The 19,642-nt window shown below is 37.6% G+C and overlaps 1 non-coding gene across 1 annotated transcript; it reads right to left on the bottom strand.

Moving 5' to 3' along the window:
* Positions 1-2,542: 2,542 nt before the first annotated feature.
* LOC117286825 lies at positions 2,543-2,649 on the bottom strand. Its single transcript, XR_004517925.1, has one exon. It is a non-coding gene; the product is annotated as a U6 spliceosomal RNA (small nuclear RNA).
* Positions 2,650-19,642: the final 16,993 nt, after the last annotated feature.

The raw sequence follows: 19,642 nt of genomic DNA, 5'->3' as shown, positions 1-19,642 counted from the left end.
ACCGTTTCCTGTTATCTGATTCCTTGATGACAGCCTTCAGCAAGACTCTCAGTGTTGTTTTAATTTGCACTTCTCTTAGTGGTCAGAGATGGTGAACATCTTTGCATGTACTTATTGGTCATACGGATTTCTTCTTCTGAGAAGTGTCTCTTGATTGGGTCATTTATGGGGGTCTAATGTTTTGGGGTTCTCTATAGATATTCGTCCTCTTGTAGCAAGGAGTTGTATGCAGAAAGCCAGAACACTGAGGCTTTTTTTTTTAGGAAGCAGCTTTATTTATGCCAGCACAGGCTCATTGGATTAATACTCAAAAGGCGGAGCCTCAAGCCCCGGGGGTGGGGGTTCCCTCTTGTCCAATTTTTGCTCCTTTGTCTTTCATACGTATATGGTAACAGTTCAAGTTACAAAGCTGTGTCAGAGTTATACATATGGCCACAGGACTTGGGCCGCTTTGTCTTTTTTTGTCCTGAGGTCTTTATAACATTACTTAAAAGGGGACTCTTACCACACGGACTGAGAAGTACCTGGCAAAATTTTTTTTTTCAGGGATCGAACTCGGGTCCTTATTCTTGAGAGGCACGTGGTGGCACCACAGCTAAATCCTTAGCCCAAAGGATGTGTTGGCATAGTGTCTTTCATATTTTACATATTTGGCGGGGGTATCCAAGATCGAACTCGGGACCTTGCACTTGATAGGCAGGCGGCGGCCACCCTGAACTTTTAAAAATGAATTTCCCTTTGTTTGTTTTTTTGTTTTTTTGTTTTTTGTTTGGTACCGAGGATCGAAATCGGGTTCCTATGCTTGCAAGGCAAGCAGCTGAACCTCTGAGCTAAATCCCTGGCCCCCTTTTATTTCTTTTTCTTGCTCGACTGGTCTGGCCTGGCTCCCCATACGAAATTGAACAGTAGTAGCGATTGCAGACATCCTTGTCTTCTTCCGGACTTTAGAGGGAAAGCTTTCATCTCCTCCCTATTTGATATGGTTTTGGCTATAGGTTTGTCATAAATGGCTCTAATCAGATTGAGATAAGTTTCTTATCTTTTCTTTTTCATATTGCTATTTTGAGATATTCAGGGAAACCTGCCATTTTACGCAGATTGCTAGCTTAATTGTATATGTAGCTAAAACCAACTAAACAACTCAGTTCCCTTTGCCAATCTTCCTTATTCGTAGGTAAGGTTCTTAGAGTTATCACTACACAAAAGTGTATCCTTCCTTGATGTTATATTAGCTCAACTGCCTAAGTGCCCAAAGATCCCTGGATTTCCAAGGACAATAATTCTTTCTATCTCCTTTGTTCCTCGAGGTATTGCCCAGAAATATATACCTTCTTTCTATGGGGCTCAGCCTGCTGATTACATAGCTCTTGTGTGTACGAGTACAAATTAAACTTCTAACCCAGACCTATCCATCTTCCTCTGGTTCTTCTTCACTGCCATTCTCAGCCATTATAAATAAGTCTTGAAATCTTCTTGAAATCTATCTATCTATATATATGCTATAAATATATATATGCATATGCTATAAAATTTGTCGATTGTGTGTGTGTGTGTGTGTGTGTGTGTATTACTGAATATTGAAGTGGACACATCCCCAAGAATGCATTATATTTTATTCTCTATTCATCCTGGCACATCTTTTTTTCAGAGTCAACAAGACTCAAATGTTTATGACAATGAGTGAGAACTTTAAACCTGCAAAGTCAAGTTTGTATTAATCTAATTAGGGCTCTCTTTGCACCTCTTCACTTATATTGTCATTTTATTCATTCAGTTTCAAGAAATCTGTTCAAAGAACCACCGTGATAATTTTATATAATGGTGTTGAGGACCAAACGCAGGGCTTCACACCTGCTAAGTGTGTGTTCTGCCACTAAGATGCATCTGCAGTTCCTTGATTTAGCAAATAAATTTGGGATTTTTGTTTTCACAGTTCTTACTTTTTTTTTTTTGGTACCAGGGATCAAACTCGGGTCCTTGGGCTTGCAAGGCAGGTGGCAAAACCACTAAGCTAAATCTCCATCCATTTTTACGTTTCTTAATCTATTATCCAAAGTCTAGTGTTCTTTTATCTTTTTTTTTTTTTTTTTTTTTTTTCATTGTTGTTTTTTTTTTTTTTTTTTTTTTTTTTTTTTTTGTCACCAGGAATCGAACTTGGTCTTTTTAAGTCACTAAATTGCTTAGGTTGGGCTAGAAATTGTTCTCCTTCCTCAGATTAGCGGAGTGCTGAGATTACAGGCATAGGCCAACACAGCCAGCTAGGATTTGGGGATTTTCCAACAATGCACAGACATGTTCTTGTATGGATAACATGAATCTGAAGAATTTTGAGAACATCATTTTATATTAAAGATAATGTCTTTTTAAGTCACTAAATTGCTTAGGTTGGGCTAGAAATTGTTCTCCTTCCTCAGATTAGCGGAGTGCTGAGATTACAGGCATAGGCCAACACAGCCAGCTAGGATTTGGGGATTTTCCAACAATGCACAGACATGTTCTTGTATGGATAACATGAATCTGAAGAATTTTGAGAACATCATTTTATATTAAAGATAATGTCACATTTTTGTGTGTCGTTCTTGTAAAGCAGCTGTGCTAATCCTCTGTATCGTTGCAATTTTAGTGTATGTGCGGCTGTAGCGAGCACACACACAAAAATCACATTTTAACTTTAATGTTCTGTTCTCTATCTAAAAATGAGGAAAATATATAAATTATTTTCATATTTTAAAGACACCATTGATTTCATTTCTATAATTGTCTCTTTAAAATTAGCAACATAGCCGGGCGTCGTGGGGCATTTCTGTAATCCCAGCACTCGGGAGGCTGAGACAGGAGGACCGCTTTGAGTTCGAGACCAGCCTGGGCTACATAGTGAGTTCCACAGCAGTCTAAACTACATAGTGAGACCCTGTCTCAAAAAAAAAAATTAGCAACTTATTTTTACCACTATTTCCCTCTGTGTCATAATTTCTCAATCCATTGAAATTGACATATCAGGATTAATGGTCCACCAATCAAACACGTATAAGCACACATATTCTTAATTCATATTCTTATCTGTCAAAGTCTAGTTTGATTTTTTTTTTTTTGTACTAGGGATTGAACTCGGGCCCTTGCGCTTCTGGGGTAGGCACTGGAACCACTGAGCTAAATCGCTGGCCCTAGCTTGAATGCATTTGTGAATTAAAAATTACTTATCATTCTATTAACCCTGCAAAAAATTAATTATATGTGCATAATATATGTATACATTTATAGCATTTACTCTGTGTGTGTGTGTGTTTATGTGTGTGTGTCTGTTACTGGGTATTGAACCCAGGGCTCTCATGCTCTTACATCCCCATTCCTTTTCAAATTTTGAGGCAAGGTCTTATTGCATTGCTAAAGTTACCTAGGATGAACTCAGACTTGCCATGTTTCTGTGTAGCATATACATTTTTATTTTTTATTATCTATTCATTTATTTATTTATTTATTTTGGTGCCAGGGATCAAACTCAGGACCTTGTGCTTGTGAGGCAGGCGCGGGAACCACTGAGCTAAATCCCCAGCCCTTTACGCATTTTTAAAGAAAAAAATATTTCTTTTGTAGCTTGCCATCTTCTTGAGTGGGGAATCTGTATCTGTCCATCCTCTGAGTTATGCTAACATGCCTGACACATTCTTTAATCATTGTAGGTATTCAAATACTGTTTAATTTAGTTTTCAAATATTTTTTGAGCTGCTGTTCTGGGAAAGTATCTTAGTATTTACTGACAATAGAATTTATAGTCACAATCTTTGCCCTTAGAAATCCCAGTTAATGATGAAGATAAATAATTCTAATAGGTGCATTTTAGAGACAGGTAAAGAAAGGAAATGATGCACACCAAGTAATTATCCATCTCAGCATTTCCCAAGGAGTCAAGTAGCACATTCTCGTGATGATTTTAAGTGTTCTTTCAATGTGTTTTTATTAGCTAACAATGTATTGCAGAAAATACATAAGAAAAAGTAATAATTTTGTGGAGGTTACTTTAGTATGAGGTAAAAGTAGACATTTAATTTTAAAAAATCAGTCAATATAAAGAAAACTATTAAGAGTTTATATGGAATATAGCTATTGCAAGAGTGTGAAAGGAGTTCAGGATGACCAAAATTTAGCAAATTTTGGTTTATCTCATGGCATCCAGGTATATATTGCTTTGGAAATAATTATAATTAAATATGAGACCAGCTTTTCTGTTTTGAAGACTTTTCTGTATTATGCACTATATCATGCACTTACAGTATCTCACCTAAGGGTCACAATAACCCAAAGTGATGTTGTCTTAGTTCCTTTCTCATTCCTGAGACACAATATGCAGCACCCACAACTTAAAGGATGGGAGATTTACTATGTCTATCAGCTTGTAGAGGTTTCAGTCCAAGGCAGAGAGCCTGGCAGAAGGGCTGGCAGAGGAGAAACAGTCCATGGCACGGCAGGCAGGAATCAGAGAAGGACGAAGGGAGTAAGGGGGGGATGTGCTCTTCCAGGCCATGCCCACAGTGACCCACCTGTTCCCACAAGGCTTGGAACATCACAAGTAAAATAGTTTATTTACAGTATTTTTGTATGTGTGTTTAGTTTTTATATGCTTTACACTTTATATTTGTGCCAAAGGTATATAAGATTCATTTTGTCAGACTTATGCAGGAATACAACTTACCAGCATTCTCATGGAACAGAACTCTTTGCTAAGTCAGGGACTTACTGTATCATGTACCTGTGAAGCAGTTACCTCCCCAAAGCCCCTCCTATGAGCATATGAGGCTTTGACAGGTCATCTAGATTTTAGGCCATGACAAATTTATTTTTTTTCTGTTTTTTTTTTAATAAATTTATTTTCTTGAGAAGAGTTAAGAGAGATTAATTAAATGACATTAACTAAAATGTTTATTCTCTCATTCCATGAAGTTGTAACCACAAAAAAAATTAATTTGAAGAAAGCTAAGGTATCTGACATGTAAATTTTGAATTTGGATGGGGGAATTAAGTACTAAGTAAATAAATATGATTCATGAAAGGTTCTATGAAAGGGTCATTATAGGCATTTACTGTGGGAGAATGATTAGGTGAGAGGCAAGGTGGGAGAAGGTGTCCTACAAGAAGGTGATGTTAGATTGTGCTCTGATGAAGGAATTAACTGGGCACTAAACAAAGGGTCTTACAAAATTATGAAGTCACTAAGTTGTCCAGCCTGGGCCCAATGTGATCTTCCTGCCTTAGCCTTCCAGAGTGCTGGGATTACAGAAGTGTGCCATCATACCCAGTTAGTAATACTATTTTAAGATAATCCTTGCTTATCCTATCTTATTGACTTGTGAGGCTGACCACCTGCATAGCGTATTCTTCTGTTTTATAGTTTTTCTAGTTATTCACTTATTTTTTCATATGCACTTCAGAACTGACTTTCCATATTTGAGAAAATGGGTATATTTATCCTGATTTAAAATAAATAAATAAAATGGGTGATATAAACAACTGTTCTACTTTAAAATTTTCCTACTAAAATTTATATTGAGCCAGATGTGGTACACGCCTATAATCTCTGCTACTAGGAAAGTTGAGGCAAGAGGCTTGCAAATTGCAGAGCAGCCTGAGCAACTCAGCAATACTTAGTCTCAAAATGAAAAAATAGCTGTAGGTGTAACTCAGTCATAGAGCAAGCACGAGGCCCTAGTTTCAATCCCCAGCACTGAAATTACTATTATTTTTATTTTAAGTTGACCAGTTAAAAGAAGCAGGGGAGGTAGTCATAGATCCATTCCATGAAATGTATGTCAAGTCAAAGGAACAGAAATGGTAAGGTCTAGACAGGCACATACACTATGTGCTTAATAAAGAAAAGCTAATATTCCTACAGCAGTGAGAACTAGGAGTTGTGACCGAGGCCACACCCCAGGAGTGATGGCTGGGGGGCGGGGGGCTTCATGGACCAGACCACACTGGCCCTCACAGGCTGGTTTCCAGTCTGGGTGAGGTAAAAATTCACTGGTAGATTTAGAGCATAGAAGCATCATTCATGAACATTTTGAATTTTTATATCTGTTAGATGGCAAATCAATTCATTTCTAGCTATCTACCTGAAAGAGCTATTCATCCTGTGAAGAAAAAAAGAAAAAGTGAAGGCAGAAAGGAAAAAAGAAAGAAAAAGCATTGTACGATGATAATTGCAGTGCTATTTCTTACAGTGAAAAATCGACAAGCTCAATGCAAATCAAAGGGAAATTAATTTCAAAGATATGTGTTATATTTGTGCTATAGAATATGGAGATGCAGTTACAAGCACAGTGAGTTTGAAAGCCCAGAAAAGAAAAAGTTAATGTAGCTGTTATCTTAGAGGCGGAGTGGCATAGTTGGTTGGGGGAGCTGGCTTGTCTTTGCCACTGCTCTAAAGTATTTGTGGGTACAATGATGCAAGCCCTGAGAGCTGGCTCCACAGGACAGGAGGAGGTGATGGTGTCCCTGGAGCAAGATTAGCTGGTACTCACTGAGGCTGACTTTTTGAAATGTTTGAAAAGTCCATAAAAATACAAAGACTATATGCTCATTAAAGATTGAAAAATAACTGAAGCATAAAAGTCAGGCAATTGTTCTACAAGTCTTGGCTATTGCTTTATTGTGCATTTAAGATAGACTCTTACTGGGGAAATGTATTTGTAATAAATGCTTTCATCTACTAGACAGTGTTTTCTGAGGAGTAGATGAGATGATCCGTGCAAATTATTTAGCCCTGAAAATCATAGTACGTATGAAGCTAAAAGTCTTTTTTAAGTCGATTTTGTCATTCTCAATACATAACCGTACGATCTTTTAACTTGCCCCTTCCTCTCATTTGCCTTCTGCTTATCAGCCACATGACACTTCCAGTTTGTGTTGACATTTTCCCATTGAAATTTTCTTTCTTATGATGACTTTACAGTGCGTAGCTAAGAATACATATTCGTACACCTGCTTCATTATTCCCATGAGATATGACCTAGAAGTGAACTCACTGAATCAAAACCAATATATTTACAGCAAAGATTTTTTTCCTACAAAGCGATTGTACTTGTATATACTATCTCCAAGCGATTATTAGAATGACCAAAACCATAAGCATATCAACATGGCATTACCAGTATTTGTACATGTGAAAAGTCATTTTGTTCTGAATGCTTTGGGTTGTATTCCATGGATTTATTAGTGGAAGTAAGTGCATATTTATGATATTTTTACCTCTGTCACAGTGAAATACATTTTCGTGTTTCTTTTCTGCTGAACTCTTTTGTCTTTTCCATTTGTTAGCGTTTTTCATATTAAAACTACTAATATATTGTCAGATATATTGCAGAGTATTTTCCCAAATTTTCTATTTATCTTCAATTTCACATCATTTCAAATATTTCAGTGTTTATTTTATGGTATCTCGGATTTATGACACTCTTACAAAGGCCTCATCTATTCCAAAATTACAAGGTTATTTTTTTTCCTGTAGTCTCTGTCACACTGCTGGATTAATTTGTGTTTGTGTCTTTCATCCACCTGGAATTTATTTTAGGTGCAGATATATATTTTATTTCTAAATGTATAACCAACTGTCCTGAACAGTCTACTGAATAATTTATTGTCTATATCTGATTGAGAATTGTTATCTCATTATTTTTCTTTTAGATGTTTTATTGGCTGTTTTCACACATTTATTATTCCATGTAAACTTTTGAAGCATTTATTTGTTCCAAGGAAAATCTGAAGGAATCACACACAGAATCACTTTAATAATTAGGTGAAAATTGGCATTTGTGTAATATCTAGTGCTCCCTTTAGAAATGTAGTGTCTGTCTTCTCACTTTGAATTAACTTCTCTATAAATCTTTCACACGTCATGAGAATTCCTAGGCATTTTCTAATGTTGAGGCTTTTCAAAGATTTTCACTGAATGAGATAATTTATGCCGTTCTGAATTTTTAGTCTTAGTTACTGCTAATGAGACCTATACACAAAGCTGCAGATTTCTGCACAAATGCGTATGTACATGTACTTGGATATGCACAAATGCTGACAGGCCGAGATGTGAAATATTGATGAAATTTTGGGTACATTGCCTTTATTTGCATGTCTCAGTATTCTATGGCATCAATTACAGTTCTAGATACAAACCTAAGAGAAATTAATGCATGTGTCCACCAAAAACATGTACATGAATATTTATGTCAGTTTTATAAGCAATAACTAAAAACTGGAAATGAATCTAATGTCCCTAACAGTAGACCAGATAGACCATGGCAAAATAATAGAAAATCTACCAATAAAAGATACAACATGCAAGAAATCTCATAACCACTATTTTCAGCAAAAAGTGCTTCAAATAAAGAAATACTTATTCTGTCATTCCATTTATATGAAGTAAAAAAAACAGGAAAAGTAATTTTTATTCTTCTTTGTTTTCTTTTGCAGTTCTGGTGCTCAAACTCAAGGCCTCATACACGTCAGGCAAATGCTCCACCACTGAGCTACACCCTCATGCCAATAAAACGAGTATGCAGTGACAGTGAGACTAATGGTTACTTCTCAGGGATTAGGTGCTGATCAGAGAACTGGTTGACTTTGGGGTCCAAGAAGAAAAATCTTCTGAATCTTCATCTATGTAATAGTACTACTGGCATATAAACATAAAAGTTAACTGAACTGTACACTTACTATTTATTACATTATTCACCATAAATTTGTCTAGTTTTTTTAAATAAGCTTATAATAGGCTTATGGATATCTAATTACCAACATAAAAGTAAGCTTTAAAAACAAACAAAAATCCCCTAATCTAAGTAAACAAAAAATAAGCAAATTAAAAAAATAGCTCTCTGACTTGTAACAAAAATATCTACTTATTACGGCAACACTCTTTCTAAGCATTGATACATTAATCTGTTTTTGCTAGATAGTTCATAAATATAACTTGGCATATCCCCAGTCCTACACATTCTCAAGCCTCCTACACATACAGTTTCCTCATGTTTGTTTGTTTGTTTGTTTGGTCTGTTTGGGACAGGGTCTGGGTAGGTAGTTCAGGCTGGCCTTGAACTCAGTGTGTAGCTCAAGCTGGCCTCAAAATGGTCAGGATTCTCCTTGCTCAGCCTCCCCAGTGCAGGGGTTACAGACTTGTTCCTGGCTATATGTTCTGTTTCTTATGTATCTGGTGTTTCTCTTCACAATTTTATCACCTCCCAGACACCCATCTAAAAGTTACAGCTAAACACATTCTGTACCCTAAAAAAAACATTTCATATCAATCTCTTATCCTTTTTGCTAAAACCATCTTTAAATGAACTACATAGACAGCCTTCTAGTAGGATCCTCCTCCATCTAGTCCCTGGACCCAATATTGTTTGCAAAATGCCATATGTCTAATTTTCTAGAGCAGTGCTTCCTAAAGTGATTAAAATGTTGTAGAGAGTGTGCACCGCCCAGCATGGCAGCCATGAGCCATAAACTGCTACTGGCTGCTTGAAATATGGCCAATCTAGCTGAAAAAATAAAATTTTTATTTCATTTTAATTGATTGTAAATAATTAAGTAGTGCAGCTTTTTAAGGCAAGTACATGTTTTACTATTGTCCATAGAACTTGGACAATATTTTTAAGAAGTGTGATCTCGTTCTGAGATTCAACAAAAATTTCTAATCTCGATTTACCTATTGTCTCCATTGAAAGTGTACTTTAGAGCTTTGACCCCCAAATACCAGAACTAGATGTGACTGTGCCTAGGTTATCCTATCATATGTACAGACAAGTAAAATTTATAAACATAACTATATTTTTTAAAAGACCCTCACTGAATGGTCCACTTATGCTAAGCCAATAAATTATAACCATATTAGCAGTACAGCGACCAGAATGACTGAAATTGGTACTTATACAGAAAGCTCTTTACATCAAAGTATTATGAAATTAACAAAATGCAAAATACTAAATATTCCATTCTGAATTTACTTTTAATATGTAAATATGTCTGCATTCATACAGGAATAAATTTAAAATACAATAAAGACCAACATCACTGATGTATCACCAGGTGGTAAAATCTGATTTAATCAATTCACATTGTCTAAACTATAATTGACATTGTTCAGAAAATAAAAACAGTATATTTAATCCTGTAGTGATTAAATCCTTCTAAGGACAGACATTCTTTAATAACTATTTTCTGTGAAATCTGCAGCTTGACAATGTCAAGTATAATTCTACATGGGGAATGGTATTCTAAATGATCACAGATTTAAACATTTGAAAAAAAGTCCACACCAAGACACCAACTGAAAAGGGGGAAAGAAAATTATTTGCAGTAAAACAGATATTTTAAATAATCCACATCAGGAGTGCAGGCTGGTGCAACCACTGTGGAAAGCAATATGGAGATACTTCTAAGAACTAGGATTAGAGGTCCCATTGGGCCCAGCCAACCCTCTGCTGGGTATCTTTCCAAAAGAATTAAAAGATTCATACCACATGGGTGATATATGCTCACCCATGTTTAGAGCAGCACAGTTCATAATAGTGAAAACTTGGAAACAGCCCAATTGCCCATCAACTGGTGAGTGGATAATGAAGTTGTGGGTTTTTTAACAAAAATAAAATGGAGTACTACTCAGCCATAAAGTATGAGAAACTAGAGACATTTATAGCTAAAAGGATGCATATTGAGGCCATACTCTTCAGTGAAATAAATAGCATACAGATGACTAAATACCAAATAGTTTCTCTGGTGTGAAAAAACTAAAAGTGTAATTGAGGTTCAAATGGTACAATTGATAATGTGAAACAGGAAGAAAAGGGCTAAAGGAATAGGGAAAGTAGAGGTGTAGGGGAAAAGTAATAAGGGAAAAGAAAAAATATGAAAAAAGGAAAATTGGAAACAAAGACTTTGTAAATAGGAAAGGGAGGAGGGGGTGAAAGGAGGGCAGGGGAATGGGAATAAAATAAAAACCATGAAAGGGTACAAGACCCCAATCATGAATGTAACTATATCGTTTACCTTAAATGTACCAATAAACAATGGAAAAAAATCCGCATCAAGGAAAATTTCCTTAAACATAACACAAAACTCAAACTATAGAAGATTTAGCTACTTGATAAAAACTATAAAAACAGCATGAAAGCCAGGTATGATGGTGCACTCCTGTAATTGCAGCACTTGGAAGGCTGAGGCAGGAGGATCACCGTGAGTTCAAGACCACCCTGGGCTACCTAGTGAGTTCCAGTTCAGTCTCAACTACATAGTGAGACCCTGTCTCAAAAAAAACAAACCAAGACAAAAACATGAAAACAAATAAAAAATAGGACAAAAACTTGAAGGTAATATTATGAACAAAGGGCTAATTCCTCAATGTATAGTTAATCTTCTATAAACAAAGAAAATTAGGCAATAAAATTATATCTGGGATTTAACACAGAATTTAAAATAGTGGGTTTTGGGGTGAAGGAGGAGAGAAAAGCAATCAGGAAAAATCTCACAAAAAGTTTTTAGAACACTAGTAATATTCTGTTACTTCTTTTTGAACAAAGTGATAGATTCAGAGATCTTTGTTTATTCTTTAGTCTTTCTGTGTATATGTGTGTATGTGCACACATCTTAATCCGTTTTGTGTTATTGTGGAACAATAATGGACCCCAGGTAATTTATAATGAAAGGAAATTTACTGGTTTGCAGTTCTGGACGCTGGGAAGTCTAAAGTCAAGCTCCCAGCATCTGGTGAGGGCCATCCTATCTCATTGTCCCTTGGCAGAAGGCAAGAAAGTGACAGAAAGGGGCTCAGTCATGGGAGAGTAGAACCGAGTGACCCCTCAGAGTGGAGTCCTCACGGTCTTATCGACTCTTAAAATTCCCATCTCTTAACACTGTGATACTGACAATTAAATTTCAAATTAGCATTGAAAGGGACACTCAGTCATGTGTACACAAACACACATGTAAGTGCACATGTATAGTCATGTAGTGCTTAATGACAGGGACATGTTCTGAGAAATACGTAATTAATGGATTTCATTTTTCTGCAAAGAAGAGTGTGTACACAAACTAAGTTGGGCACAGTGTCAGTAGGTGTTATAATCTCATGAGACAACTTTGTCCACATGGTTTGCTGTTGATGGAGACATCACTATGCGCATGTGACTGTGTGTGTGTGTGTGTGTGTGTGTGTAGTACAACGCTAAATCCTTTGAACAAGATTTGGTTATGTTATGGGTGAGGATAAAAAGATCATGGTGAATGAAAATGATATTGATATTTCTGAGAACTATGTCATCTATAAAAATTAAAATGCACATTTTTATGCACTTTTTCTTCTTCCAGGAAATTTACTTTAAATATATAATTTTACATGTACTACCTGAAATATTATGCTTATTGTAATATGTGTTATAGTGAACATCTGAAAACAAATTATTAAAAGCGGGCCTAGTATATAAAACAAACTAGTATGCTTTTCAATACATATGCAACTATAGCAAAATATAGAGAGATGGAGGGATTCTATAACATTTTTTGAGAAAAATATGTGAAAAAGTATGCTATAATTTGTATATTACAAAGAAGTATGTATGGGCTTGCATATTTAGACTGTGGAGAAGGATATTGGTTGGATGGAGGGGCAGATGTGGGAAAGTGTGGGTATTCAAATGATAAATTCTAAAAATAAGTTTCCACATAGGCTTGTAATATAGTCACCCAAGCAAATTAAGTGTATCTTGTAATTATACATAGGAAAATTCCAATTCTACAAATTAAAACCTTAACAGAGGAAAGGGAATTGCCAGAAATTATCTATAGCAAAGTAATTATAGTTGTAGTTGGGTGATGGAACTCTGAGGGAATAGTTTATATTACTCCATTTTCATTATGACAGCTCATGGATACTTAGTAACTCAAACTTTCAGTGTTTTCATAAGCTATCATAAAGAGTTATTCTGAGGTTTCTTTGCTTTTTTGAGACAGGGTCTCACTTTATAGTTCAGTTTGGCCTTGAACTCACTATGCATCCCAGGTTAGATTTGAATTCGTGGTGATTCTCCTGCCTCAGTTTACCAAGTGTTGGGATTATTCTGACAATATTTGAAATAAGATAACATATCAGTTCTTTCTTGCTGCATAGAGAAAATACTCTGTTGCTCTCTCAGGTCATTCAAGAAAGACCAGGGCTAGGGTAATATTTAGCTCAGTGGTTCCAGCACCTGCCTTGAAAGCACAAGGACCCGAGTTCAATCCCCAGTACAAACACACACACACACACACACAAAAAAAAAAACCAGAGTCCCGCTTCACAGAATATTGATAATTACCAAGAAGTTACTTCCTCAGATTCCTACAGCCAAATGATTCTGTTTGGCTCTCTGGTAGAACAGAATGAATGGACATATCTTCAATGAACTATTTTTCTTGGTGATGGGGTTTTTGGGAGAGGTGTTGAAGTTGTTCTTTTATTTAACACCTGGACTCAGGCTGATCTCTAACCTCCCCTTGTGAAAATACTGTAAATGCAGCTCCCCAAGGACTGTATAATTATTTGATTTTGTCAGATCAAAACCGGAGCCTGAATGTGTGTGTGGGGTGTCTCAGTGTAAAAAGTGATAAGCCAAATGTGGCGGAATATGAAGGCAGAAAGTTTTACTTGGACTTATTTTTCAGCCGTTCCAAGGTTTGAATTTTTTCAAGATAAAAAGCTAAGGTTAAAAAAAAAAAGTCTGTCTAGGAAGCCTCTCCTTATCACTGAAAAGTTAAGCTACAAAGTTTTCTAACCATCTCCTAATAACAGAGTCTACTGGTATATGATTGGTTGGCCTCTTGAGCCTTTGGTTGGTGCTGTTGTAAAAAGACCATTGTTTCTTATCATTGTCTTTCTTTTAACATGTTTTTAATCACCATACCACACACTTAGTGCCTTAGAAAAACATTTTCATCTCGTGTCAGAAATCAGGAGTCAGCTAGATCCTACAAATATTCTATACAGATTGAATATTTTATTTCCCACTGCCTCTGAAATTGTATGTTAAATCCTAACATAAGCTGTGATAATAGAAGTGTCTTTAGACAGTAAGGAGTAGAGACAGAGAGCTCTCATTACTCTTCCAGTGTATGGGGACAGAGAAACGTGGGCATCTCAGAACCAGGAAAGGAAGCACCACCACCCCCCCCGCCAAACAATGAATCTACATCCTTGATCTTGGACTTCTCAGACTACTCTGGATTTGTGAAAACATCTTCTTGTTTATAAGCCAATAGCTCATGGTTATTTTGTCATGGCAACCACAAGAGTTTAGTAAGACAGCTAAAATCAAGGTGTCAGCCAGGCTGAGTTATCTTCTGAAAGCTGGACTGGAAAAGGTTTCACTTCTGAGTTCACAGGGTTGTTGAAAGCACTTGGTTCATAACAGGCTCTCGGACTGAGAGACTCAGTTTCTCCCTTGCTATTGGAAGCCTGCTCATTCTCTATCAGGAGCATTGTCACACGTGGCTGCTTACTTTGTGAAAGCCAGGAAGGGAGAAATTTAGAAAGTCAAATATTACAGATGCTGAAGCAACATCCTATTACCTCCAGTGTATTTAATGTGTTAGAAGCAAGCCAGATCCCACCACCCTGAAGGGGAGGGGATTACACATGCATGAACATAGGAGAATAGGGACTGGGCCACTCTGGAGACTGCCCACCTCACCTCCCTAACAAAAGGAGAAAGGTCCGAAGATACCTGAAAATTGTTGATTATGACGCATTTGTAATAAACAACATTTAATACCCTCAATGTAAGATACCACGATGAATATTCAAGGGTTTGCAGAGACTACTAAATGGGTCCAGTTTTAGGAAAATAAATTAATGCTTGGCTTTCTTTGGCAGACACCTTTCCACTGGATAAACCCTTGGATTCAAAATAAAATTGGATACAGCAGTTGTTGATTTTAAAGGATCTATACTCAAACCCTTCCTGGTGCCTTTCCCGTTGATAATCATTTAAAAGAATCATTTATTTAAAACTCTGAAAACCAAGCTATGCCTTGGTGCAACCATGAGAAAACCTTCATCATATAGTGGTCATACTAAGATCTCATAGTTACATTTTACCATAGTCAGGGCCAGGATTTAGCTCAGTGGTGCCACTGCCTGCCCCGGAGGCAAAAAGTCCTGAGTTCAATCCTCAGTAGCAACAAACAAACAAACAAACAAAAAACAAAATAAAAACAAAACAAAAAACAAACAAACTGAAAAAAGCAAAATCACCTTTTACCATAGTGGTAAAATCAGGACTTTCTTCTTCCTTTCTTTTTAAAACTTTCATCTACTTATTATTGATCTTATCATAAGAAATGTCCATAAGTCATTCTATTTTTCTAGAATAAGGTCACCATTTCCATCAGCTTTGCTGCAGGATAGTGGCCAATTCCGCCCCTTTTGATGGGGCCGTCCCAGGTGTTTCATGAGTAGATAGTAGGTCTTGGTGCCCGAAGGCCACGTGCCACAGTGGGCTTTGTTATCACTGAAGCCTCGGAAATTTTAGCCTTCAATGCCCGAAGCCATCTCTGCTACAGCTTCCCAGATGGAAAGTATTTCTCAAGATTATTTGACCACTGGAACATTCTTCTTAAAAGATCCTCAAGGGTTTACACAGAAGTAAAAAAAACCAGCAGATCAATATTTTTGAAATGTTGCTATAATGTTAGCCTTGTATTTGGATTTTTTTTTTCAAATAATAGGTTCCTATTCCGTTGGATAATAATGTGCAAATGTAGCCATCCTGAAGCAGATCAATATTTTTGAAATGTTGCTATAATGTTAGCCTTGTATTTGGATTTTTTTTTTTTCAAATAATAGGTTCCTATTCCGTTGGATAATAATGTGCAAATGTAGCCATCCTGAGTGTTTTATTTCTTCCCAACAACATTCCTTGGGAAAGGCTCCAGCACACCCCGGTTCACAGGCACCGGCTTTCTCCATTGGTCCTTGAACGGGTAGGATTACTATCCACTATTTGGAATCAGTGTTACTCCGGGCGGGCTGGTCAGGCAGCATCAGTATCCCCTGAGGGCTTTCAGCAATGCAGAATTTCAGGTCCCATTTCTCACCTGAGTAGTCAGTCGGCATTTTTAACAAGAGCCCTGGGTAATTTCATCTCCAGCTGTTCAGGTTTGAGAGCCCTAATGACTTCCTGCCTCATCTTTAGTCACCGCATACCGCAATTTTATATTCCCGTGACAGACACTACTAACTGCTAAATTTCCTACTCCAACTGGCCTTTTCGTCTTCTTCCCGACAGCATGGTGTTAAGCCTTTTGCCTACGTGACCTTCTCTTAGTCACCCACATTGTCCTAGATCACTCAAATAGATCTATCTCCTAGGCTTCCTCTCAATGCCACTTGGACCTCTCTAAGAGGACTCAGCCACCACACCCTTCCCTGCACCGCCCCAATGATAGAATGGGGTGAACGTTCTTCCTCTGCTCTCTGCTTAAAATTTGTCCGTGATTCTTCAATACTGCAAGCCTTGTGATTATATGTAGTTGAAATTATTCTGAGAATAGTGAATGCTTGTTAAAATTTAACGTATAGAAAAACATAAAACTTGTGCATATGAATAAGGTAACAATATTTTGATATATGTATAGGTTGCATAATGCTTACATCGGGTTAAACATGTCTCTTTTCCAACATATTTCATTTCTTCATGGTAAAAATTGCCAAAATCCTTTCTTTTAGCTTTTTGCAATGACTGAAACATAGTGTTACCTGTCGTCACCCTATCGTGCAGCAGAACACTAGAGATCCCTGAGCCTGTCTGTGACTGTCCTCACTCAACAGCCTGCTCTGGCTCCATGGGAGAGCATGTGCTTAACATGCACCAGGCCTGGGTTTGAATTCAGCACCTCAAAATAAGTATCTAAACCAAAAGAGAAGGCAAGCAGGAAACGAATCTTTTATTATTCACTTTTCTAGCATTAGGCCCCATAGGAATTTGAATGGTGAGTCCCTAAAAATTATATCCATGTCCTAATTTCTGGGACCTTGTGAACATGACCTTAGAAGTTTGATAATACCAAGATGAAACAGTTCTGTCAGACTCACACAAATTCGAAGCAAGAAAATAATAAGAAAGAGCTCATGCTTTGCTGAGATAAATACAATTGGAAGATCTTTCTAAAATCCTACAATAGATTCTTTATTTTAAACAGTAGTGGGAATTGAACACAAGGACATTCCACTGAGTTACATTCCCAACCTGCCTTCCTTCCTTCCTTCCTCCCTCCCTCCTTTCCTTCCTTCCTTCCTTCCTTCCTTCCTTCCTTCCTTCCTTCCTTCCTTCCTGAGAGGGTTTACTAAATTGCTAAATCACCAAGTGTGGGCATGAACAAGCGATCCTCCTGCCTCAGCTTCGAGTTCTGGAATTACAGGCAACATATTCTTATTGTTCTATGTGAGTCTATACTTTATATTCCTTCTGTGCATGCATGGGTTTAGGAAACACACTTTACCTTTAACATTCTTTAGCACTGTGACAGTTCAGACAAGATGGTTTGCACACAACACTGGACTGCAGCTGCTTCTCCACCAATGAGTTGACCACCAACTCTGGTCTCAGGTTTCCAAGACCAGTGAACTTTGTAACCAAGTGACTCATGTAAATTTCTCCCCTATAACTTTTAAAAACTTCCCTTGCCTCATCCTCCTTGACACATGTCCGTCATTTACTATAGCATCATAGTCCCACTCCAGGGTTATTCCATTCCCACACATATTTAATTAATTACTCTGTAGCGCATCTCTCTAATTTTAATTTAGGTTGACAGACCTTGCTTGGTAAAGAGGTCTTTGAATATTGAATGGGGGCAGACATCTTGAAGTCCTCCTGTGCTATTTTCTGGGCCCTGAATCCAAAGACATATCATACAAGAGACACATAGAGGACAGAGAAGAGGAGACAGCTTTGTGACAAGGCAGAGACTGGTATAGCTGTGGCCCTAACCAATTCTTGGAGCTTCCAGAAGACAGAAGAAACAAAGACTTCTTCTCTAGAGCCTGATTTCAGAGTGAAGCTTACATGTGTGATCTTATTTCTTTCTATGTAGGACCCAGAGAGGCTCGAGCCAACCTCATAGTACTCATACGAAAGATCTCAACCAAGATATGAAAACCGAAACCAACATACTATCCCAACCCAGATGTTAAGGAATGCTAAGACAATAATTTAGACTGTGAATCACCTAAAATAGCTTGGTTAGCAAGAAAAACGATGCTCATCAAAACTAATTTAGGATCCTTGCCACTGAGATCACCAATCCAAAACCACCACATCAAATCTTTTCTCAGCCTCCAGTAGCTCTCTGCCTTGCAAACATCATCTTCAATAGCATCAGACATCAGCCCTAGTACCTCGCATTCTAATTTTCCATTTCTGGCCCTATTTAGATGCTGCCAGTAAATATCCGTTACTGCTGTAACCCGAATAGATCTGTTACTTTCCAACAGCCTGGTTGTGGGAGTAGGTGGTCATCATAGTTCTAAGAAAGCACAGAAAAGGGCCCCTCTCCCCTGCTTTGGATGTTCTTGTTTGGAGATGGGCAGGGCCTGGACCACTGCTAGAACTTTGTGGTCCACATGACTGATGCCTGGAACACTGGGCAAAGTGCAGATCAATGGAGGATCAGACGAGGGGAAGACTGTGGATCAGTCCCCCGCGTGTGTGCTAAACTGTTAAGGCAGACCAAAGCTCACTGCCCTCCAGACCTCCTGACCTTTTTGTGAACGTTTTCATGTTACACTCTGCTTTGTCACTCACTGCTGTTGTGGCAGAGGAATAGGATTTCAGTGAGATGCAGATTGTCAGGAAGAACAGACTTGTGATATAGGCACATACACAATTTGTGACGTTCCCAAATTTTCTTTTTTTTTTGTACCGGGGATTGAACTCGGGTGCTTGCACTTGCAAGGCAGGCCACTGAACCGCTGAGCTAAATCCCCGGCCCCCAATTTGTTTTTATGAATAGTAGAGGGACTTCACTGACGTGGCTACCAGAGAAAAAGCAAAGGTGCATTTTCTATTTTGTCACGGAAACTTTTTCTTCAGTTTTTATTTTTTATTAGTACCTGTTTGCAATACATAGTGACTATGTTCCTTATGGGGAGTTGGTACACAACATAACCATCTGAGTTGTTTTTCACCCCTTTCCCTCCTCTTCCTCCCAACCTCCCTCTAACTCTTGCTCCCCTTCCCTTTTGCAAAATATATATCTCCCCTTTTTCTATCTTGTAATTTGCTCTTTATTTTTATACTCTGAGTTTTTCATAAAAGAGAAAACACTGTATTTAAACTGTGCGTTGTGAGTCAGTGTCAGGATGGGTCCCCAAAGCTTCATTTTAAGCTGAACTGTGGAAATTTTATAGATAATGTTCACATAAGTATACAAAAATAGGGCGACAATACATAGATCGCAATATGTATTATATGTTCCCGAAGGCTGGAAAAGAAGATTTTGAATGTTTTCATCATAAAGAAAGGACAAATGTGGGCTGGGGATTTAGCTCAGTGGTGCTGCTGCCCGCCTTGAAAGCATAAGGTCCTGAGTTCTATCCTCAGTACAAAAAAAAAAAAAAAAAGCC

The sequence above is a fragment of the Fukomys damarensis genome, unplaced genomic scaffold (genome assembly GCF_012274545.1).
Source record: "Fukomys damarensis isolate Sample0158 unplaced genomic scaffold, DMR_v1.0_HiC HiC_scaffold_18, whole genome shotgun sequence".
NCBI classification, from domain to species: domain Eukaryota; kingdom Metazoa; phylum Chordata; class Mammalia; order Rodentia; family Bathyergidae; genus Fukomys; species Fukomys damarensis.
Note: the sequence above shows the minus strand (reverse complement) of the source record. Positions and strands in the feature narration are given on the sequence as shown.